The following is an 18,855-nucleotide window of genomic DNA, read 5'->3' on the forward strand; positions in this document are numbered from 1 at the left end:
TCCGTCCTTCACCACCTACAGCAAGCAAAGGAGAGCATTTCTATCTCTTTTCTACAGAAGACATTGTCCATATTATCAAGGAAGCAGATTATCACTCAGGAATAGCAGGCTTAGCACTGTTTGAAGTCACACTTGGAAAGAAAATAAAGCATTTTGGTTTTGTACTGGTTTACATGCAAGCATTTTGGTCACTACAAGACATCCAAGCAACATAAGACTGACCCCTAAAAGCCAGCGTAACATTCTGACAATGATGCATTGCTGGTGCTTGTGTCAAGGGAGTGCACATCTCAACAGCTGGTTGTTGCAGGAATTGGACACACATCCTTTCACTGGAATACAACCTCCTTGTGGGCCTTGCCTTCATTCCAGCTTGTCAGGAGAATTTCTTCCACTGCACCCAAACATATTGCAAGTGTTTTTCCACTTTGGTGAAAAGAGGACCCTTTATTTGTTTCCTCTCAGTGTGCAAGATGCAGCCCCAGGGAATCTTCCTCATGTGTGAAGCATTCATAGATAAAAATGTAATTTAAGGCACTGATTAAATAATAAGCAAAGTAAGCTACAAAATTCTGTTCACAGAAGTGTCTTTTAAAAAGCTGACCTAACTTTATGGGACACTTTCCACTTCAAATATGTGGAATCAAGATTTCACCTGGGATTTTTTGTTCATAAGTGTAGTCTGAGATGGTATAAAACACAGTTTATGACAACTCTGTTACAAGAATAGGGGAAAGAAAGAAAAACACACACTTTGCAGAAGTGTTGTTGAATATTGGAATGTAAAAATCTCTGAGCTCCTTATCTTATTAAGTAAGTCTTTTTGTGTGCATAAAATGCAGCTCAGTGTTAAGTGTTTTTCTAGAAAATGGGGGACAAATCCCAGCATAATCTTTAGAGAAAGTTATTTCAGATGCCTAATTCCTGTCAAATTATAGCTGTGTCTGGTCCTAAACTGGAGGGTCTTTCAACATTTCCATTATAAAAGCAGGGTTTTCTGGGGCTTATAATTCAACCATAAAGACTTGATCCAGAATGAATCTTGGTATGAGAGTGCTCAGCTACAAGTTGTGCCCATGGATATGGGAGAGTGTATTTTCATCCAGGCACCAGGACCAGCCTGTATCTCCAAAAGATGTTATATCAGGATCTCAGGTAGTGATAGAACTAGGGGGAATGGAATGAAGCTGGAGGTAGGGAGATTCAGGCTGGATGTGAGGAGGAAGTTCTTCACCATGAGACTGGGGAAGCCCTGGAATGGGTTGTCCAGGGAGGTGGTTGAGGCCCCATCCCTGGAAGTGTTTAAGCCCAGGCTGATCTAGTGTGGGGTGTCCCTGCCCATGGCAGGGGGGTTGGAACTAGATGATCCTTGCAGTCCCTTCCAACCCTGACTGATACTATATTTACACAACTTGTGTTTGTACTGTTCACATCCATGGGATCAGTTTAAAGAGCAGGCAAGCTGCATTTCTAGCTACCTGCACTGAACAACTGAAGACTAAAAGCCCTCACTTTGAATATGAAGGTAATGGTCACACAAAAACTCAAATAGTATTTTAACATATTTAAAAGAATAAAAAGTCAAATGGACCATTGCATCTTCTAAATAAAAAAACAATTAAAATAAATTTCAGAAAAAAATGAAAAACCTTCCTGAAGTCTGTTCCTAAAAGCAATTTTTCCTACTCTACAGTATTATTAAGAACCACTTACACACTGTGCTAAATCCCTAAAATTACTAATTTTTAAAACTGATATGGAAAAAGAATAAGAGGGCATGCCACCCCAATGAGGCCTTCCTGCTGGTCTTAGGCAAAGGAATAAGGTAAAGTGAGAAGCCAGATCTGATCCTAAAAAACTCTCTTCAACATGAGACTCTGGCAAGAGCAAAGGGACAGGCTGGCTGGTTATTTTCGCCAAGTGCACATGTGCTACTGCCTTCAGCTCACAGCTGCTGAATTAGGCAGTGGGAGCAAACAGACACAAGGGCAGGCATCTTTAAGCAGAAGAGGATACAAGCAGCAATGTTTGGATTTCTATTTCGAATGCACCAACATTCAGTGGCATCCCAATCCAGCCTGACAGCAGCAGGTACAGCTCTGCCTTCACCATGCTCAGCCACAAATTTAAACAAAGTGTTTGCCCACTCCACAGTATAGCGCCCTAGGAGACTTCCTAGATAAGGATTAGGGCTGCCTCTGGCTCTGAAAGTCCAAGAAGAGAGGCAGATGAGGCTGCGAAGGACACAACTACCTGAAACTAGCCATCCTCGTTCCTACCCTTCTACATTTGAAGCACAACAACAAACTACCTTCCAGAGACAAGTGCCATGGCAAAGTAAAGACAGCTAATCCTCCTCCTCCTCTTCACAGTTTGCAACCTAATTGGAAAGACAAAATGCAGGAAAAAAAGAAATAACAGGGATAACAATTAGAAATACCCACATGTGATCTGACTGTAGGAACAGCTCCAGTAACAACCAAGCTGTATTAAAATCAGCAGGAGACAATGAGGGAGGGCTCAGCTCAACTGCTTGATGCTGCTTCATTTTGCCAATTTTTGCCCATTGCAAACATCCATCTTTCCTTTTCCAGCAACAGCCCATTTCTATTATGCTTGTGGATTCCCCTATAAAGAGGAGGGGCAGAGCTCTGCCAAGAAGATTCCTGATCATTGCTATGTGCCAAACACATCATAAGCCAAATTATCCTTTTCCATCATTTATGGAGCTGTGCTCCAGAAGGGGGGCAGCAGCAGTCCCCCTTCAACCAACACAAACCTGCTTCAACTCTCTTCTCACCAACAATCACAAATGACACGAGTCTTCCTCCTCTTCATTTCTGCCAGAAAGCTTCCATGCCCTGAGATCTACTTGGGATGTTGCCAGGTGGCCCTCTCCTTTTGTTCATAGCTGGCAATGGTATTTTAATAAAGTGTACATATTCTTTATTATTCACATCCAGCAGTTAGATCTCTACCTTGTTGAGCTATGTTCCCCCTCTATGCAGCACAGGTGAAGCCACATCAGTTCTGGGTTTGACTTTGAGGCATTCTCTACAACAAAGACATTGAGGTGCTGGACCAGGCTCAGAGAAGGGCAACAAAGCTGGCAAAGGGTCTGGAGAACAGGTTTGGGGAAGGAACTGAGGGAACTAGCGGTATTTACTCTGGAGAGAAGGAGGCTGAGAGGTGACCTTGCTCTGTACAACTCCCTCGAAGGTTGAAGCCCAGTGGGTGTTGGTCTCTTCTTCCTAAGAAGAAGTGGCAGTACAAGAAGAAATGGCCTCAAGCTTCACCAAGAGAGGTTTAGATTGACTATTAGAAGAACCTTCTTGACTGAAAGGGTTTTGGAAGACTCAAACAAGCTCCCCAGGGAGGTGGTTGAATCAACATCCCCAGAGGTATTTCAAAGAGGCAGAGGCGTGGTGCTGAGGGCCACAGTTTAGCACCAGATAATGGTTGTATTTAATGATTTAAGATGCCTTTTCCAACTAAAACAACTCCATGATTCTATTTATCAGTAGTCAGGCACCTACCTGCCAATGATCTCCTAGCCTTACCCCAAAACTGTAACGCTGTCAGAGGAGGAAGTTAGAATTGCCATTCAAAACAGGAAATCTTAATTTGCCACGTAGGACAAGATGCAAATCCAAGTCAAAAGGGCTGAACTGCCTAAAGACATGTTGAAAGAAAACTCATATGCAGGTTTTGGGGTGTGTTATTTTGGCTTTCTTGTTTTTTAATTTTTAGTAATATAATCAAAATACCTCTTCTACAGTTGAGAACAATTGGTGGAACACGGCAACAGGTTGCCCAGCAAGATGGTTGGAGTCCCATCCCTGGAGATATTCAAGGTGAGGGTCAACAGAGCTCTGGGCAACCTGATCTAGTTGAGGATGTCCCTGCTGACTGCAGTAGGTGGTGGACTGGATGACCTTTAGAGATCCCTTCCAACCCAGACCATTCTATGATCAATAATGCCACAGCATCTAAGCCTCCAGTAGCTTACCATACATCTCACTGATGAAAAAAATTAAGAGAATTGTGCATAAATTTTACTAACAAAGAAATTAAAATGCCCTCCCTGACATCCAAAACTCTTCAATTCATATTATACATTAAAAAGTCTATGCTGTTGCTGTATGACTGTATTGTAGACTTCTGTGCCTAAAGGAACTGTTGTCATTGTCTAAATGGTCAAGCACAAAGAACGGCCTATTACATGCATAAAACTTGCCTATTTTATACTCTCTAACCCAACTCAGCTGCCTGACTGGCAGGAAAGGTATGTTTCATTGCAAGAGACAGCAGAGCACTGCTCTACATTTCTTGAAGCATCCTCTACACCTTCCCCATTAAGGGACCTAAACCAATCAATACTCCATTTAAAACAATAAAAAGTTGTAAGACAAGCATGAATATTGAACTTCCCAGGCTCTGCACAACAGCAGCTGAATAAAAACAGGAGCATACTGACTCCAGAGAGTCTTCATTTCTGTGACTTCAGAAATAACAAGCAGAATCACAACGGGCCATGCTCAAAGACCGTAGAACCTGACCACGGATGTATCCTTTGTGGGAATAACACTTGAAAATGCAAGAGAAATGAGTTCAAGCAGAACATGGAGAAAGAACAGAAAAAGAAAATTATTAGTAAAATGCAAAGTAAAGAGCACAGGGTCCAAAGAGAAAAAACATCAACAAAATAACCAGGGATACCTGGTGCCCTGTTGCATCACTTTCAGGCCAAAATTTGAATGAACACACAGAGATTCTGGTAGGAAACACAGCAAGGAAAAAGATTATATTCTTCTGCAGTATGAGGTTACACATCTTGTTCCTAGGTACCAAGTTATAAAATCCTGTAGGAAGGAATAGCCTTAAAAGTCACCGTGGATAAAGATTTCAGAACACAGCAGATGTGATAGCCTCACTGATCAGAAGTCCAAACTTCAAGATGATCCAAAATGTTCAGTTCCCTGTTTTGCACACAAGCAAGCAGGAAGCACAGGGTCTTTCTTGAAAAAAAACTTGCCAATCCTTTCAGGATATTTCTGCTTGAGAAGCTGCTGCATTCACAACCAATTCCCTCAGTATAGTTTGGGTGGGCGTACTCTGGGATTTTTTTCCAAGGATACCAGTGATTTTACAGTTACATCTGCTCTTTCCAAAGTGTTCATAACACTAACAAATCATTTATTTTTGACTGTACACATGGAGTGTGCATATATGTGCGTATATTTCTATATAATTTATTTAGCAGAGCCTACCTGATAAGAAAACTGCACTTGGAACAAGTATTTACAGCCCAATGCTTGCTCCAAATTGGATAACTGGGGTTTATGTAACATTTAGATAGCATATAATAAAGCCAAGAGTTCAGCTTCCAATGCAAGTCCACAAGAAAATTTCAAGAACTCAGATAAGCTTGAAAAGGTATGTGTTTAATACTAAATAAATCTTAAAGGGTTAAGTAAGCAGCATTATCAGCAGCTAAACTGGAGGGCTGCTGAAAGTCTTCATATTTATCCAAAAGCAACAGTTTAGTCGAGGAGTTTTTTAATGCAGTACCGATTCCACTAACTTTAAGGTGCATCTATATAGCTTTATAGAACACCACCAAAACCATTTAAGAGTGTAGAGATAACAAGAGGTTAAACCATGCAGTCTGGCCATTTTCCTTTTTCACTTGCAGTAAATTCCGACTACGAGAACAAATCAAAATTCAAAACCAAAAAACATTTTTCGAGTCAAGCCACAGTAAATTTTTTACATACTCACAGTCTTCTTGGCTGCAAAACCCCTTGTGCTCAGAAGACAGGCTGAAAGCAACCCAGAACAACAAATTATATATATGTCTGCAATGAGACCAGATTTAGGGAACTGCATTTTCTTTTGAGGTAAATTACCTAGAGCAGTGTGCACCCTCATTTAGTTTGCCCTTCACTGGCCTGCAATGCAAGCTCTGGCTTTTTCACCCGGCAGACTTAAACACATTTTAAGCAGATGTATCATCAAATGTATTACACATCAATCTGTTTATCATTAAAAAGAAAAATCAATATGTCGGATTCAAGCGTAAACAGGAGTTGGATGTTCAAGCTGTCATTGAAGATGACGTATAATTATAGAATATGATTTGTACTTGGCAAATCATTATTTCCTGAACAGGGCAACAGACAGTAGCAAGGAACTGCTCACAGCAACTCAGCATAGTGCCACTTAGAGCCAGAGAATTTGTTTTCTGCATGCAAAAAGATACCTATGCAGCCAAGAGGAGCAAGAAGCAAACAATGGCTTTGAAATATAATCATTATGTATGTTTAGCTGGTGAGAGAACACGGAGCTTTATGTTACTGGGTTGGGTCCAGGGTTTTATTTAAAACAGGAGTTCTGAAAATAAAAACTTCCAACTGTACTACGAGGTTTCTGTTCTGGACCATTAATTCTTCAATCAAATCAAATTCTCGTTTAATTGAACCCTGATGCTAGAACTTGGATTCTACATGAAAAACTGGAAATTCCAGCACATATAATAATTTGTTACATTGAGCTATTCAGCCTAATACATCCAAGAAAAAAAAAAAAAAAAACCTGACTCAAAATAAAGTTACTCTCTGTGATGACACAGAACTAATAACAAAAGGAAACAAACCTTTGTTCTGGTTGAGGAAACCAAGCCGTTAACTACCATTTCTTTCTGGCAGATGCTGAGTTTAAACACACTTGCAAAATGACAGGATACACTCAACAGGAATGCAACATGTATCAATACTGCTTGCACACACACACCATAAACCCACAAAAAACAAAGGACGGACTTTCAAAGGCAACTAGCAATTTTAGATATCTTCAAGACAGTACAACAACTTGGCTTTTGGCAGGGAGCAGAGAATAGCCTCCGGACAAGGAAAACTACTTCCAAAACTGTCATAGAATTACAGAACGGTTCAGGTTGGAAAAGGCCTTTAAGATCAAGTCAAAACTTTATCTAACTCTACCAAGGTTGGTTTTAAACCGTGTCTCTCAACACTGCATCTCTGCCTCTTTTCAACACCTCCAAGAACGGGGATTCAACCACCTCCTTGGGGGAGCTTGTTCCAGTCTTTGAGAATCTTTCAGTAAAGGGGTTTCTTCTAATCTCCAGCCTAAACCTCTCCTGGCACAGTTTGAAGCTATCTTCTCTTGTCCTGTCACTTGTTTGTAAGAAGAAGATACCAATACCCATCTATCCCCAACCCCCTTTCAGAGATTTGTAGGGAGCAAGGTCAGCTCTCAGCCTACTGATTCGAGATTTCACTGTTGTAGACTGTAAACAAAAAAAAAAATATATGGGTACCTCCACTTTGCAAAGAGAAGAAAATATTAATCTCATACTTCAACACTTCCAGGTGTGAAGGTCATAGAACCACAGAATGGTTTGGATTGCAAAAGACCTTTAAGATCATCAAGTCAAACCATCATCTAAATCTACCAAGTCTGGTGCTAAACCTTGTCCCCCTTTGGCACTGTATCTCTGCCTCTTTGAAATCCCTCCAATGATGGCGATTCAACCGCCTCCCCGGGAAGCCTGTTCTGGTCTTTGAGAATCCTTTCAATTAAGTTGCTTCTCAGCCAATCTAAACCTCCCCTGGTGCAACTTGAGGAAATTTTCTCTTGTTCTGTCACTTGTTACTAGGATGACAAAGCAAAAGTAGCATTGTTATTCTAATCACATGATTAAGAACAGTAAATTTTATAATTGAGCCACTCCATGGCATTTTTTATTCCATTGACATCAAGAGCAATACTGCCAGAAGTTAAGCACCTGAGTGCTGCTTTTGACACTTGTAAATGTATTCTTCTTACAGTTCCCACCTTCCCCTCAGGTCAGCCTGTTTTCAGATTTGAAAGGTATGTTTTCCTGTCAGCGTTAGGGGTGCATTTAACAAACTCCCATCAAAGATGTAGCAGCCTCCTGATATGCAATAAATATTCCAGCCTACATGCCAAATAAAGAGATTTTCAAACACTCTGTGTTGAATTAGCACAGTTTCTTTTCTTCATCAAGAACAGGCAGACATGCTCTAATGGCAAATAAAATATTTTAAACTTAGAACTGAAGCAGTTACATAATACCACTAATAAATGCAACAGATCTTTTAAATGCCCAGCAACTAATATAAGCTTAAAATTCCCTAATGCCTTAAAATTCAGATTTACTTGGCCCAAAAGCACCATTGCCTGTGTTACTGCTAAAACTAAGACTGTTCAACCTGTAGGAAAAGAACAATGGAGAGCATGACATATTGGAAGTGAGGATAAAGCAAATTTTTTTCAGTTACTCACTTTGTTATAAGAACAGAGCACGATTCACCTCCATGCTCATTTACAGATATTCTAAGTATTAACACCGTTAAGTCAAAAATGTAGCAACCAGTAGAGGAGAACATAGTAGTAAAACTGTAGAAGAGAAGGCAGGGAGAACAGAGACCTAGTTTTCCTTCCTTTCTTGTACTGAAAAAAATAAAGTAGAAAAATCAAGAACAGAGGGCTGGTACACCAAAAACAGAAACAAAGATACCCTAAAAAATCCAGGTGCTACCCACCCTTGAAAACTTTGTGCCAACCAAACTACTGCTGCAACAAGAGTGTGAAACTAACATCCCAAACACACACAGAAATCACCAACTCCTGGACTAAGGGAGGTGGTGAAACTATAGAAAAGCAGAAGTTTTATGCATAGGAGAAATATTGGTAGCTAAGAACAATCCATGGACTTTTAAGTACCACACTGTCCACAAGTAAAACTTCTTGGCTGTGGGCCTGTCTAGTCCACTCATTTAGCACATGGGTTCTTCCTAATTCCCATTTTGTCACATTAGCTAGTAAGAAAACAGTTGGTGTCCACCCAGCAAGGACAGGTTGATCTCCTCTGGCTTGTGTACCACAGATGCCAGAGGACATCAACTAACCTGACCACCCACACAATGAAGCCACCTGAAAGACAAAGAAATAGGCAAGGACATGAACAAGTAACGACAGCATATGCTGCTGAACTGAGTTACTTACTTTTCAAGTCCTTTTCTAAATGGGCACTCAGAGCCTAATTCCACTTATTACTCTGAATGATTAAGAAGTGCGAGTAATTAAACATTACCTCAGAGAAAGAAATTCCAGTTGACATCAAATCCACCCCAAAAAGCCACAAGCTATTAGATTATTCTGGTAAATAGACATATGTACACACTCAGATGCAAACACACTCACACTACCTTTGAGGACAGGAAAGAGACAGGATGAAAAAAAGAAAATAAACAAATTACTGAAAATAAACAAAGAGCTAAAAATAAAACAAACTTTTCCTCCATAATATATTTTGAGGGATAGAACTAAGCCCATCCAAACCCTCAGCTTCCTAAGACCCTCAAGTCTAACAAAAATAGTCCTCTCAGAGCTGGTATTTAAAGTGCCAACACCTGACTGGGGTTAACAGGTGCTAGGAGTTGTGGAAATGGTGCTGTTGATCACTACTGGGTGTGTTTTCCTCTCACACTGCCTGTCATAAGACCAGTATTTTCAGTTGCCTGGAGCAGTGCTAAATTTTACCTAGAAAGGCAGAATTTTTCTGTATAGAACTGTTCTAGGGGAGAGAAAACAAACAACAAAAAAAAATGGGAAAAATAATTTAACAAATAAGAAAAAAATCAGCCTTTGAGAAGCCAACACCTTATCTGAAAAAAAAAAAATATTTTTCCTCTGTTAAAAATTCTATGTCACAAAATAGACTCCCTAAGCTTCAGAAGTTTTGGCCTAACAATGTCTTTTTTTCAGTAATACCTAGCATCTGGGGGAAGATGAGGTACTGCACCAGGGTGAATTTTCAGTATCTCTAAGAAAATGCAGAGGGCTAAAGCCTAATCCTCATGTAAACTGGACATAAACATCCCCAGAATAGAAACCCAGAGTAAATGTGTAAGGCCAAAAATCTGAAGAGCTGATGAGGGAGAGAGAGGCAAGAGAAACAAGGAAATACTCTCCAAAAGTGAGTCCTCTAGCAGGAGGCTGGGATAGGAAGATCATAATTGGTTCTACAGTTCATCCTTCTAAGTCCAGCACACCAAAAAAAAACCACCAACCAAAAAAAAAAGCCTGAATGACCTAAAGATGCCTCCCCTTTGTATTATCATATCATCTACAAACACAAGGTTACTTACTGTTTGTACCACAGCTCAGCAGGCGTGACAGCCCACAAGGGGAACGTCTTGTGTTTCATTGTGCTTCAGCAGGTCGGTAAAACCCACAGAGAGGTTTTCTAAGGAAACAGCCTGTCACTCGATACAGGCGGGCCAGCCACAGCCTCCGCCGCATGTGAGCTGAGGCTGCTTGGTCTTTTTGGGTACCAGGCAAGGATGGAGTTTTGCAGGCAGTGATGATGCTGCCCATTACACCCATTTCCATGCCCACTTGCTGCTGTTTCAGCCTGCCCAGGCAATACAGAGCTCGCTACCTGCTCATTCCCAGGAAAACTTCTGCTATAGCAGCAGCTGTGGCTCCTGCTTTAGTCTCTGAAAATCTTTTCCTCTCAACCCCCTGTGAAGTGCCAAGAAGGAGCCCAGCTGTTCAGCATTTCATTGCTGATTTCTTTGGGAAGGCCTGGAGAAGCCACAAGTGGGCTGCCCTTTCCTTTCTGCAGGAGGAGTCTTTTAACTGGGGGGGGGAGAAAAAAAAGGGGGGAGAGAAAAAAGCAACTCCAGACTTTTCCTTGCTCCCTTGCCCTGTATGAACTGAAGAATCTCTAAATCTTAATGCTCACCATGTTGTGAGCCTCTCACTACCATCTCACAGGTCTCGAGCAGCAGAGGGAGTGTCTTTATTACTCATCACAGGGCTACACGAGGCACAACCCATATTTCAGGCTTCTCTTCACTGAGTGCAGTCTGCTACTGAGCACACTCAGAAGAGATCTTATCATGCTTTTTAAAAAGATTTTTCTCCCAAACCAAGCAAACTGGGAGTGGCCAATGTCATCTATATTCGTGCCATGTTTTATAGCTCAGGTATCAGATCACTCCTGCTGTAACCCAGTTTGTAAAGTGTGTTTGGAGGGAATGAAAGCAAAGGGGGGGGGGGGGGGGGGGGAGAGGGCAAAAGGAGGAGGGGGGGAGAGGGAGAAAAGAAAAAGTTGTGGGTTGGTTTGTTTTTTGGTTGTTTTTTTTTTCTGCTGCTTGCAGATCAAAAGGCTTACATGCTGTGCTTTCACCACAAAGCAAATGTTTGTGCTATGTAAACTCCCAACAATTGAGATTATAATGAAAGCACTAACAGCCATTTTTATTGACCTACAGCTCACTTATAATCACAGGTATGTTCAGTAGCTTTTAAAACCTGAGAGGACAGAAATAACTTCCTGGCTGTTCTTATTGCTCAGTGTTTTCTGAGCCTCCCTGCTTTAATTTGGGCTTTCATTTCATGGCAAGGTGGTTGCCACAAAGTGTTCATGACCCCTCGTGTTCCCCGTGCTCTGAGGCAAATAGGAAAATAAATTAAAGACAAATGGGCTGTGGGAGAATGGTCTCAGAAATCAGGAGGGAAAACAATAACCAAAATCAGTTTTAGCTGCTCAGTAGCAGGCAGAGGAATCAGCTGCAGAAATTGTCTACAGCAATTTTTTGCCAGCCAAATTTAAAGGGCCTCTCTCCTTTCCCCCCAAAGCATACACAGAGAATATATTAAATAGTGTGATGCTAAACAGAGGAAGTCATCATGACTCTTATTCCCAGGAAGATTGGCAGGAGTAAGCTCTGCTCAGGATGGCAAAAAAAATGAAAATAAGGCTAGTAAACACAAAAAGTAAGATATACTGATGAAGAAAAGTTCAGTTTTGAGATCCATGGCTGTAGTTATTACAAGCCACTCCATGTTCCATGATACTCCAAGCAGCATACCTAGCTGATGGTACAGGGATGGCCCAGATGAATGGAGAACTGGTTTATGAGGCATGCTGTCCTCATGACATTGTGACAACACCATCAGTGAAAATGGTTGGAAAGGAGACTGCTCCTTGCTGCACCAAGCCATGCCTGCACTCAGCAGGCTGGTACACCACCTGCAGAGACAGTGGGCATACTGCTCTCCTGAGAAACAAGGGTCCCAACAGGAGAGAAACATGGAAGAGAAACCTTCTACAGGGGTCTCCTCTTTTGTCTGCTGGAGTACTGTGAATACACTGAATACCATTTTTTCCCTCATAATTTCCAAAAAGAAGCACACCATACCATTCTTGTTCAAGTTTGACGTCAAAGTCAGTGTCTCTTTTTGCCTGGGGGAAAAGAAGACACTCCTATAACTTACCCATAAACGTGTCTTTTAGTTTCAAGTTTGGACTGTGTGGCATTTTTTAACCTGGCAATCTTTCCAGTTCCGTTCTGCATTTTATTATATGCACATTCTGTTTCCAAACACTTTTTGGTAAGCTGTCCAAACACACCTGAAAGTATGGCTTTGTGTGATCGCCACGATGCCATCCAAAGCCATTTTACCTAACCTACCACATTAGGTTAACCATAAATTTGAATAGCAGATCACACCATAAATTCCATCAGGATGAACATTTTTCTGAAAACATTCAACATTTTCTCTGATGAGGGATGTCAGAACAGCTTCACATGAAACTATTGAAAGGAGGATAAAAGAAGGAAAAAAAAATGAGAAAGGAGGGAAACAGCCCTCAACTGGTGAAAAAACGAAACTTTACCTTTGTGTTTCCAAGGGAAATACTTTTTAAAAGCAGTGTCTAATAAGGAGCCAGCTCTTTGACACGGTGTATTACAGTGAGTAAGAGAGGTTGGCTGCACTCCCAGATGAAGAGCAACTGTCCAAGTTTTGAGCCGTGAGCTGCCCAGGGCAAAAGGACAGAAAAGATCTTTTACTCCTTCCCACGGAGTAAGATAAAAATGTTCCACACTGACTGGAGGTTTAAATGGAAATTCGATTTACAAATATAAACAAAAGGTGTTCAGGTAGAAGGAATATGTTCACAAATTAGGATCGGTCCTTCACCTGGGCCTGACAGACCTTCCAGAAACCTCCATGTGCCCCAGCCTCGGCAGGTCGGAGAGCAGGTCGGACTGCCCCCCACACACGCTAGACTCAGGCCTACCACAGGTTTCACCAGGCCCTGTGAAGTAGCTCAAAATTCCCTGCCAGCCAAAGCCAAGAGAAAACCATCTCCCCCGTGAGCCATGAGATAAAGCATACACTCTTCCCGAGATAGAGAGAGAAAAGAGACTGGCTCTGCACTTCCCTTAAAAAGTGAGATACAGGGAAATGGAATAGAATAACAGATTACAATATCCTGGGACCAACAGCCTGTCCCCCGGGAACTTTGTCTCCTTTGGAAGACTTTTCTTTATGGTTATACCAATTAACTCTTAATTTCCCGTAACCTACAACAGCAACCCACCAGATGCTGCCTACCTTTGCCTTTCCTGAAGTAATTTCCCAAAACCTTTCTAAAGCACTGAGGCTCTCCACAGGCTGGCCTGACCACCCGTTCCAACTGACTGGCAGCCGCTTTGAGGAGGGGGGATCATTGCCAAGGGGCTGGTGTCATGGCGGCCAGGCTTTCACAGTGGGGAGGAGACGTCAGGGCTGCAGCCTCTCCTCACAGCAACAGGGGGTACTCCTCTCTCACAATTAAGAAGCTGAACTACGTTTATGCTCCATTTTCCTTGCTTTCAGCCAGCTTTTGGGCACTGAAACCTGTCTTGATTCTGAGCACGTCCCCTCTCCTCCTGACAAGGAGGAAAGCAGTGGCAAGTGTCCCTTCAACCCAGGAGCCTTCCTAGGCTGGGTGGGATTTTCCCCTCCTTCTCTGCACCCCACTGCCAATGGAGGTGGGAGCTCATGGTACCCCATACTCTTGGATGGGTTTTGTACATTCCCTAGTGCTGGGTCAAGAGCCACAGCAGTGGCAGTGAGGCTGTGAGCACCTGCTTCTGAGGTAGCTATCAGCTGCCCAGGGCCAGCCACAACCAATTCCAGCCAGTACCAGAGGCTGGGTACTAGGACAGCCCCTCCAGGTGCCAAAACCTGACTGTTACATCCCAAAATCTCACCCCAAAACTTCAAAGCACACACAGCTCTCCTTCCCAAACCTTCTTACCCAAAAAAAAAAATTATATCCACAGGGTGGGCAGGTGTGCTCAGGGTGGGTCCTCCATGGCCAAAGAGGGCAAAGAGCCCTGAGGGACTGTGGCCATGGGTGATTTGCACCAGGGCAAGGAGAGCCCAGAGAGAGCAAAGAGAAGAGAAAATTACTTGCTATAAGGAATGATGTGAGATCAAACACCAGTGGATACTTACTGTGTGCACCTACCTTTTCATCAACATGTAGTTCAGCAAAGATGGCACAACACAGGAAAAGATCAATCACAGGTCATTGCACTGGATGACCACAAAACCACATGTGAGATGAGAGCAAAGCCTAAGCAATGCACGTTTATCACACTTTCTTCAATAAGCTTCTTCACAATTATGTCATGCCCAACAAACAAAATGAAAGGAAGAAGAAGTACTCTCTTTTTGTGACAAAAAAAAATCATAATGAAGATAACTCAGAGTCACGGTGGCATCACTTCTCCTCCTTCTCCTTTGGAGGCCTTCAAAGACCACAGCCGGAGACCACACGTGAACACTTTAAGAAGAACATTTCATAGCTTGAGGGATGATGGACTGGCAGCAACAAAGGCAAGTGAGACGCAGAAGCAGCAGCCACTTGACAAGCATGACAAAGGCTCCCTGAAGAGGGTGAGCACAAATACTGCCAGTACTTGCAGTGTGAAGGATGGGTCCCTCTATGCCATGATGGATAGAAGGTGTGACACCTGCCTGCTTCCAAATGAGTAAAGAAATTGTGACACTCCAACACTGTCAGCACTATTGTGCTGTACCTGTTTTTTGAAAAATGTGATGTCCCCTTCAGTCTACACCTGCAGCACCTACCAAAAGGTCTAATTTTACCAAGTATGGAGGACAAACAAGTTAAGAAACTACACAGACATCCTGGGTTTGCTTAAGCTTTAGGAAAGGTCTTCAAAGCAACAGAAAACCGCGTCAGAAAAATCCGAGTGGCACCCCTTCTAGAGTTTCTCTGCTAAGCTCCCAAATCCTCCAAATTTGAATCCTGCTCCTGTAAAATAACAAGGGGTAGTTTCATTCGTTCGTTCCCTTTGCTACAATGTGACACTGCTGAGAAGGAAGCCAAATGACAACACTGCAAAGTGTCAGGCACGTAGGGAGAAGATAGACATGCCAAGTATACTGTGCTGGGCATGGGATATGAGCAAGCTATGGGATGAAAAGTCCTGTCACAAATGACTGCAGCCATACAATGAGGCTTGAAAATGAGTTCTAGGCCACCTAATCCTTCTTGATAAGTGTTACCACCCGGCAAAACAGAGTTTGAGGTGCTGAGGCTCAACAATGAGCGTAAGATTCAGGTATAACCAGGTAGTCCTGATTGCCATAGCTGAGCAGCTAGTCCACTGGAAATGGAAAGGGGTGACACACATAGACAACAGGAATGTCATCAGCCTTGCTTGATGGAGAGACATCGACTGAAGGCACTGGCACTTGCTCAGAAAGGACAATGCCCCCTCAGAGCTAACAAGGGTACAAAACAAAGCAAAAGCCTACTGAGCACTGAAGCATTTGCAGCCTCAGCCCAGCCACTGCTGCAAAGGAGGATTGAATCAGAGATGCCAAAATAGGTGCTGATCACATCCCTCATCTTTCTGACGCCAAAATAAAGGCAAACACGGGGGAGGGCTGTAAAAAATAAACAACAACAAAGAAGGAAAAAAGAAAGAGAAGAGAGGAGAGAAGATGATGCCCATAAAGAACATCTGCTTTGTCCTGCAGACAGACAGGAAGAAAGTGCATGTGTGTGTGCACCATGTGGGACCAAAGCAATACATTTCTCTTTACCCAAGAACACTGCTGTCACCCTTCACCCTTCAGCTTTGTGGGCAAAACCAAGCACTGTTTGTCTTCCAGTGCCTTCAACAACGAGTTTTTCGTGTTGATTTCCTCATCTGAATTCTCCTTTTGGCTCCCCCACTCTAAGTGTATACATCCAGTTTTGATGACACTCACCCAGCCAGTTGCAGACAAGCCTCAGGCTTGTGCGTCTGGTGGAGTGTACCAGAGGCGCACACACATGCACACACCTCATCCTGACCCCTCTCCCCTTCTCCTCTGCAATCTGATGCATTTGAAATGTTTTCTTTTGCAACTCCCTTCCCAGGCTCGCCTCCCCGGCCCCCGAGGGGCTGCTCCCCAGATCTGCCCTCTGCCTGGGTGGAGGAGAGGACAGGGTCGGGGGGGGGGTTTTGCGTTCAGCCTTGTGAGCAGAATTTCGTATCGCCGGCCCCGCGGATGGTCTGCGCCTTTGCTGTCTTGCGCGAGTGGACGCAGAGCTTGGGGATGCAAAGCCTGGGGGACTGGATGAGCTGGGGAGGGGCTGTCTGGGTGCAGGGCGGTGGGATCAGGAAATGAGAAGAGTTTCTGAGTGATCAGAAAAGTTTGGATAAGCAAACTCTGTTGCTGCCAAAGAATCCCACGACCACCACCACCACCCCGCACTTCTTTTTTTTTCACCCTACCTCCCCCTCCCCTTCCTTTTTTATTTTTAAGGCAGTTGATGTGGTAATTAAGAATTTTGTGAGAGCTCGGTCAGGTCACCTCGTTTCTCAGATCAGAGCCCCATCAGAAATTCTTTCAAGTGTCCTTCTACGTCGCCAAAGATGACAACAGCAAATCAATAAGTGCTTGAAATGAAAGGGGTTGCTGGCTAGCCCCCGAGGCTACAGATTTTCGCACCGCAGGGCTTTTTTCTTTCTTTCCTTTCTTTTTTTTTTAAACTTCCCCTCCGCCCCCCCTTTTTTTTTTCCTTTTCTGAACTTCTCGCATTCCTTTGCACTGCCTCTCCTACAAGAGATACCTTTTTATACCCGATCTCATGAGGAAGGTAAGTGCCCTGTTAACATCTCTAAGGCAGGACCCGTCGGATCTGGCTGCTCTTCCCTTCGCTGCTGGGAAGGTAGGAGCTGAGAGCAGCCCCGGCCGTGGGCTTCCCGCCCCACCTCGGAGAAAATCGGGAGGTATTGGCGCTTCCTCTGCTTTTTCCTTCCTTTAAGAAAAAGAAAAAAAAAAATAAAAAGGCAAATTAATAGAAGAGAGGAAGAGCGGTAAAGGATGGAAACAAAGGAAAATAAATCCGGGAATCACTGCGTGAATATTAGATTAAGAGAGGTTGTGTTAACAGTTCGGTTCGCACCGTCATCCTTACCCCTAATGTGCCCCGGATTAACAATCTTCGTCGGGACGCTTTAATTAGGTAATTCATTAGTGAGTCAATACAGACATTTATATATTCTTTTAGATCAAGTGGTTAAGCGCTGATTTCGAAACGATTATAAAACACTGGAATATGTGTAGTCGTTTTAATTTATATGCAAATCAACGGGGCCGTTAGAAACGCTTAATTTGTATATATTTTTATTTTATTTTATTTTATTTAACAATTAGTGTATTGTAGTATCGGGACGAACCGTCTGAATGAGCAATTTTGATATCAAATCCGGACAGGAAAAAAATATTCGAGCAGCCCAACAAATCAATAATGTTTGAGTGTGTTAAACACAGCCAGCTATGGGTATTTACATACTCGTTTGCTGTCAGATAAGGAGCTCAAGAGAGATGGGAGGAGAGGCTGGGGAGCGGGGGGGTAAAACGGGAGGGATTGCTTGCGAGGACTGAGATCATAATCCGGGAATGAAGAAAGTAAATGGTCGTGAATTTCCCCATCACACACTTTCGCGGATAACTCGCTTTTTCACCACTCCACGGGCGCTGCGGCCGGTTCAAGACACTGGGGGACGCCTGACACACGGCTGTTCATTTAGTCACCGCCGCACACACTTTGCCTTCTTTTTATTTGGTTGTGGTTGTTGTTGGATATTAGTTTTCCTTCCCCCATCCTCGGGAAAAACACTTCCCATCCGGCAGCGGGGAAGCAACCCGTGTTCTCCTTCGGCTGGTCCACGCTGGGGCCCGGGATTTCCCGGGGAGAAGCCCCGCGAGTCCCCGCGCCGCCGGCAACAGCGTTGGCTGCGCCAGGTTCCTACAAACGGATAGCCGCGATAGGTATTTAGAAACGGAGTTTTTCCGCCTGTCGGGGAGAGAAGTAACCCGGACCCTCAGGAAGCCGGTGTGCCTGCCGCGGGGAGCCGGGGCAGAGGGGTCCCAGCACGGAGGGCTCCCAGTTCGTTGGGTTTTCAGCACGGAGGGGTCCCAGCCCAATGGGCTCCCAGCCGAGCTATTTGCGTCCCATCGTGCCTGCTCACTTCAGCCCACAGAAGAAAGGCTCCTTAGGCTCGTCGGGGGCTTTAAAGCCGTTGCCGCTGCGCTGGCGGGAGTGGGGGAGTCAGACTATAAATACAGCAGCCTCGGCCTTTGCTGGCCCTGAAACCTATTATTACATTTATTGCTTTGACAGAAGCGGGGGAAGGGGGAAAAAAATTGAAATCCGTGTATTAAGTCGGCTCCATAGTTTCCAGGCACCATGGAACCCCTCTTCCACGGCAGCATGTCTAATGTATTCCCTGGTGATGCTGGGCATTAATTAGTTGTTTAATAGGAGTATGACTAAAAATGTAAAAGAAGGATTAGGAGCGTGAAACGTATGTCCAGCTCCTTCCACACACTCGAGGAGGGAATGAAAATCACCCTGTATCTTATGTTTCTCCAGGAGCCATTTGCATTTCTCACCAGCTGCTCACTTCAGCCTCCCCGGCTCCGTGGCTGGCTGGA

This window comes from Melanerpes formicivorus, unplaced genomic scaffold (genome assembly GCF_026170545.1).
Source record: "Melanerpes formicivorus ecotype bairdi unplaced genomic scaffold, bMelFor1.0.p_v2 SCAF_4, whole genome shotgun sequence".
In the NCBI taxonomy this organism is placed as follows: domain Eukaryota; kingdom Metazoa; phylum Chordata; class Aves; order Piciformes; family Picidae; genus Melanerpes; species Melanerpes formicivorus.